This window comes from Oncorhynchus tshawytscha, linkage group LG18 (assembly GCF_018296145.1).
Source record: "Oncorhynchus tshawytscha isolate Ot180627B linkage group LG18, Otsh_v2.0, whole genome shotgun sequence".
Classification (NCBI taxonomy): Eukaryota; Metazoa; Chordata; class Actinopteri; order Salmoniformes; family Salmonidae; genus Oncorhynchus; species Oncorhynchus tshawytscha.
The window spans coordinates 18,706,227-18,712,226 of NC_056446.1; the positions used below are offsets into that span (position 1 = coordinate 18,706,227).

General features: G+C 41.9%; 1 long non-coding RNA gene across 1 annotated transcript in view; it reads left to right on the forward strand.

Annotated features, from left to right (window-relative positions):
• The first annotated feature begins 807 nt into the window (after positions 1-807).
• The window catches only part of LOC121839977, a 7,535-nt gene continuing 2,342 nt past the window's right edge, over positions 808-6,000 (forward strand). The window contains exon 1 of the long non-coding RNA XR_006079274.1: positions 808-913. This is a non-coding gene — a long non-coding RNA (uncharacterized LOC121839977). The remainder of the gene's footprint in view (positions 914-6,000) is intronic.

Genomic DNA, 6,000 nt, shown 5'->3' on the forward strand with positions numbered 1-6,000 from the left:
AAGAGATGGTGGGATCAACACTATGAATAAAACAAGTTATGAACAATGTGAATAAAAAAAACAAAATAGCATGGTTGGTTACGAGCCAATGAAACGGCAGCCATCTCCTCCGGCGCCAACTTCATAGGTGTGCCAAGATAGCATCATTCCCAAGAAGACTCGAGGCTGTAACCAAAGGTGTTTCAACAAAGTACTGAGTAAAGGGTCTGAATACATATGTAAATGTGATATTTCCATTTTTTATTAGCAAAAATGTGTATATTAGCAAAAATATCTTTAAACCTGTTTTTGCTTTGTCATTATGGGGTATTGCGTGAAGATTGACGAGAAATGTAGTCAATTTTAGAATAAGGCTGTGTCATGTCTTTGGCCATGCCAGATTAAGTGATATGACATGCTATTCTATAAAATAATTTCTCCGTAATTAATATAACCTGATTGAGCTAATCATGTAAATGTAATTAACTAGAGAGTCGGGCACCATAAAATATAGAGCTGTTATCTTCCGAATAAACTCTTAAAGACCTAGTAATATTTTACATCAATAGCAGTCAATATTAATCGTCATTTTATTTCAGTCTCATCTGAAAGTTGTAAATTCTTAGTTATCTTCACAAACCCTGGCTCACTAGTTGAATCAGCAATACACATTGGGTTTAATTATTTATTTACTAAATACCTAACTAATCACACAGAATTACACATACACATAATTAAATCAGAACTTGATTACAAATTACGTCATGAAGGAAAAAGTCCCTAGCGGGCGGAACAGATATGACAGCTTGTTACACAAAAGAAAGGGGGCTGGGTTTGAACTGACATGTTGTCCACTCAATCAAAGGAGCAGAGAAGGAATCTAGTACTGAAAGCATACGCTACAGCTAGCTAGCACTGTAGTGCATAACATGTGGTGAGTAGTTGACTCAAAGAGTGAGAGACAATATTTGAACAGTTTTGAACAAATTGATTTCTTCAAAAACTAAGGAGAAGCGAGAGAGAGAGTTGTCTTTCTTCACTTTCAGTTTCACTTAGCTAGCCAATTAGTCTTTGCGATTGCATACAATCACAAAGACAGGTAAATTTGATCAAGGTGTGACATGTAGACTGTGTGTAGCGCTTAGAATATGGTTTGGGTTGAATTATATATTTTTTGCCTGGTCACATACTGCTGATGTGTTGTGCATTGAATTCCACAAATTGAGAGAAAAGGTGAGTGAACTGTTTACACATGATTAGGGGTCTATTCACTCCGCTGACTCTGTTGAAAAACACTTCTTAAACGTAAGCAAATGGAACAAAACAGGGATAAACATACTGTCACGCTCTGACTTTAGAGATCCTTTTTATGTCTCTATTTTGGTTTGGTCAGGGCGTGAGTTGGGGTGGGCATTCTATGTTTTGTGTTTCTATGATTTTCTATTTCTATGTTTTGGCCGGGTATGGTTCTCAATCAGGGACAGCTGTCTATCATTGTCTCTGATTGGGAACCATACTTTGGTACCCTTTTTCCCACCTGTGTTTGTGGGAAGTTGTCTTTTGTTTGTTGGCACTATTGCCTTTAGCTTCACGGTTTGTTTTGTATGGTTTATTGTTTTTTGTCGGCGTCATTCGTAAATAAAGTAAAATGTACGCTCACCACACTGCACCGTGGTCCTCATCCTTCAACAACTGTGACTCTAACTCCTCTAGCTCCACAATGAAATAGGGTGCAGGCCAGGCAGCAGGCTGTTGTAGTCAGCTCAGCTATCACCATTGAGACCGTGTCTGTGCCTCGACCTAGGTTGGGCAAAACTAAACATGGCGGTGTTCGCTTTAGCAATCTCACTAGGATAAAGACCTCCATTCCTGCCATTATTGAAAGAGATCATGATACCTCACATCTCAAAATAGGGCTACTTAATGTTAGATCCCTTACTTCAAAGGCAATTATAGTCAATGAACTAATCACTGATCATAATCTTGATGTGATTGGCCTGACTGAAACATGGCTTAAGCCTGATGAATTTACTGTGTTAAATGAGGCCTCACCTCCTGGCTACACTAGTGACCATATCCCCCATGCATCCCGCAAAGGCGGAGGTGTTGCTAACATTTACGATAGCAAATTTCAATTTACAAAAAAAAAAATGAAGTTTTCGTCTTTTGAGCTTCTAGTCATGAAATCTATGCAGCCTACTCAATCACTTTTTATAGCTACTGTTTACAGGCCTCCTGGGCCATATACAGCGTTCCTCATTGAGTTTCCTGAATTCCTATCGGACCTTGTAGTCATAGCAGATAATATTCTAATCTTTGGTGACTTTAATATTCACATGGAAAAGTCCACAGACCCACTCCAAAAGGCTTTCGGAGCCATCATCGACTCAGTGGGTTTTGTCCAACATGTCTCTGGACCCACTCACTGTCACAGTCATACTCTGGACCTAGTTTTGTCCCATGGAATAAATGTTGTGGATCTTAATGTTTTTCCTCATAATCCTGGACTATCGGACCACCATTTTATTACGTTTGCAATTGCAACAAATAATTTGCTCAGACCCCAACCAAGGAACATTAAAAGTCGTGCTATAAATTCACAGACAACACAAAGATTCCTTGATGTCCTTCCAGATTCCCTCTGTCTACCCAAGGACGCCAGAGGACAAAAATCAGTTAACCACCTAACTGAGGAACTCAATTTAACCTTGCGCAATACCCTAGATGCAGTTGCACCCCTAAAAACTAAAAACATTTCTCATAAGAAACTAGCTCCCTGGTACACAGAAAATACCCGAGCTCTGAAGCAAGCTTCCAGAAAATTGGAACGGAAATGGCGCCACACCAAACTGGAAGTCTTCCGACTAGCTTGGAAAGACAGTACCGTGCAGTACCGAAGAGCCCTTACTGCTGCTCGATCATCCTATTTTTCTAACTTAATTGAGGAAAATAAGAACAATCCGAAATTCCTTTTTGATACTGTCACAAAGCTAATAAAAATCAGCATTCCCCAAGGGAGGATGGCTTTCACTTTAGCAGTGATAAATTCATGAACTTCTTTGAGGAAAAGATTATGATTATTAGAAAGCAAATTACGGACTCCTCTTTAAATCTGCGTATTCCTTCAAAGCTCAGTTGTCCTGAGCCTGCACAACTCTACCAGGACCTAGGATCAAGAGAGACGCTCAAGTGTTTTAGTACTATATCTCTTGACACAATGATGAAAATAATCATGGCCTCTAAACCTTCAAGCTGCATACTGGACCCTATTCCAACTAAACTACTGAAAGAGCTGCTTCCTGTGCTTGGCCCTCCTATGTTGAACATAATAAACGGCTCTCTATCCACCGGATGTGTACCAAACTCACTAAAAGTGGCAGTAATAAAGCCTCTCTTGAAAAAGCCAAACCTTGACCCAGAAAATATAAAAAACTATCGGCCTATATCGAATCTTCCATTCCTCTCAAAAATTTTAGAAAAGGTTGTTGCGCAGCAACTCACTGCCTTCCTGAAGACAAACAATGTATACGAAATGCTTCAGTCTGGTTTTAGACCCCATCATAGCACTGAGACTGCACTTGTGAAGGTGGTAAATGACATTTTAATGGCATCGGACCGAGGCTCTGCATCTGTCCTCGTGCTCCTAGACCTTAGTGCTGCTTTTGATACCATCGATCACCACATTCTTTTGGAGAGATTGGAAACCCAAATTGGTCTACAAGGACAAGTTCTGGACTGGTTTAGATCTTATCTGTCGGAAAGATATCAGTTTGTCTCTGTGAATGGTTTGTCCTCTGACAAATCAACTGTACATTTCGGTGTTCCTCAAGGTTCCGTTTTAGGACCAGTATTGTTTTCACTATATATTTTACCTCTTGGGGATGTTATTCGAAAACATAATGTTAACTTTTACTGCTATGCGGATGACACACAGCTGTACATTTCAATGAAACATGGTGAAGACCCAAAATTGCCCTTGCTAGAAGCATGTGTTTCAGAAATAAGGAAGTGGATGGCTGCAAACTTTCTACTTTTAAATTCGGACAAAACAGAGATGCTTGTTCTAGGTCCCAAGAAACAAAGAGATCTTCTGTTGAATCTGACAATTAATCTTAATGGTTGTACAGTCGTCTCAAATAAAACTGTGAAGGACCTCGGCATTACTCTGGACCCCGATCTCTCTTTTGAAGAACATATCAAGACCATTTCAAGGACAGCTTTTTTCCATCTACGTAACATTGCAAAAATCAGAAACTTTCTGTCCAAAAATGATGCAGAAAAATTAATCCATGCTTTTGTCACTTCTAGGTTAGACTACTGCAATGCTCTACTTTCCGGCTACCCGGATAAAGCACTAAATAAACTTCAGTTAGTGCTAAATATGGTTGCTAGAATCCTGACTAGAACCAAAAAATTGGATCATATTACTCCAGTGCTAGCCTCCCTACACTGGCTTCCTGTCAAAGCAAGGGCTGAGTTCAAGGTTTTACTGCTAACCTACAAAGCATTACATGGGCTTGCTCTTACCTATCTCTCTGATTTGGTCCTGCCGTACATACCTACACGTACGCTACGGTCACAAGACGCAGGCCTCCTAATTGTCCCTAGAATTTCTAAGCAAACAGCTGGAGGCAGGGCTTTCTCCTATAGAGCTCCATTTTTATGGAACGGTCTGCCTACCCATGTCAGAGACGCAAACTCGGTCTCAACCTTTAAGTCTTTACTGAAGACTCATCTCTTCAGTGGGTCATATGATTGAGTGTAGTCTGGCCCAGGAGTGGGAAGGTGAACGGAAAGGCTCTGGAGCAACGAACTGCCGGTTCCCCTCTTTCCACTGGGATTCTCTGCCTCTAACCCTATTACAGGGGCTGAGTCACTGGCTTACTGGAGCTCTCTCATGCCGTCCCTGGAAGGGGTGCGTCACCTGAGTGGGTTGATTCACTGATGTGGTCATCCTGTCTGGGTTGGTGCCCCCCCCGTGGGTTGTGCCATGGCTGAGATCTTTGTGGGCTATACTCAGCCTTGTCTCAGGATGGTAAGTTGGTGGTTGAAGATATCCCTCTAGTGGTGTGGGGGCTCTGCTTTGGCAAAGTGGGTGGGGTTATATCCTTCCTGTTTGGCCCTGTCCGTGGGGTGTCCTCGGATGGGGCCACAGTGTCTCCTGACCCCTCAGCCTCAGGTATTTATCAGGTATTTATTTTCTCAGCCTCAGGTATTTATGCTGCAGTAGTTTGTGTCGGGGGGCTAGGGTCAGTTTGTTATATCTGGAGTACTTCTCCTGTCCTATTCGGTGTCCTGTGTGAATCTAAGTGTGCGCTCTCTAATTCTCTCTTTCTCTCTTTCTTTCTCTCTCTCGGAGGACCTGAGCCCTAGGACCATGCCCCAGGACTACCTGACATGATGACTCCTTGCTGTCCCCAGTCCACCTGGCCGTGCTGCTGCTCCAGTTTCAACTGTTCTGCCTTATTATTATTCGGCCATGCTGGTCATTTATGAACATTTGAACATCTTGGCCATGTTCTGTTATAATCTCCACCCGGCACAGCCAGAAGAGGACTGGCCACCCCACATAGCCTGGTTCCTCTCTAGGTTTCTTCCTAGGTTTTGGCCTTTCTAGGGAGTTTTTCCTAGCCACCGTCCTTCTACACCTGCATTGCTTGCTGTTTGGGGTTTTAGGCTGGGTTTCTGTACAGCACTTTGAGATATCAGCTGATGTACGAAGGGCTATATAAATAAATTTGATTTGATTAGATTTGACACATACCTGAATTTGTCCAATAGAAACTCTAGTTTACAACTGCTAGATGCATGCAAGAGTGTGCAAGGTGGTGTTGAATGTGTCGCTGTCTATGTGTCACTGTCTGTCACCTCAACATTTTCTCTTGATCTGTGTGCAGCTACATTGTACACTTCCATTCAGGCTAGGTTGTAACAACCTCGTGATGGGTATAGGGAAAAGTTGAGTACCACGTATTAGTCTAAACTGTGAGTATTACATCCTCTCTGGTCACTAGTCTTCTA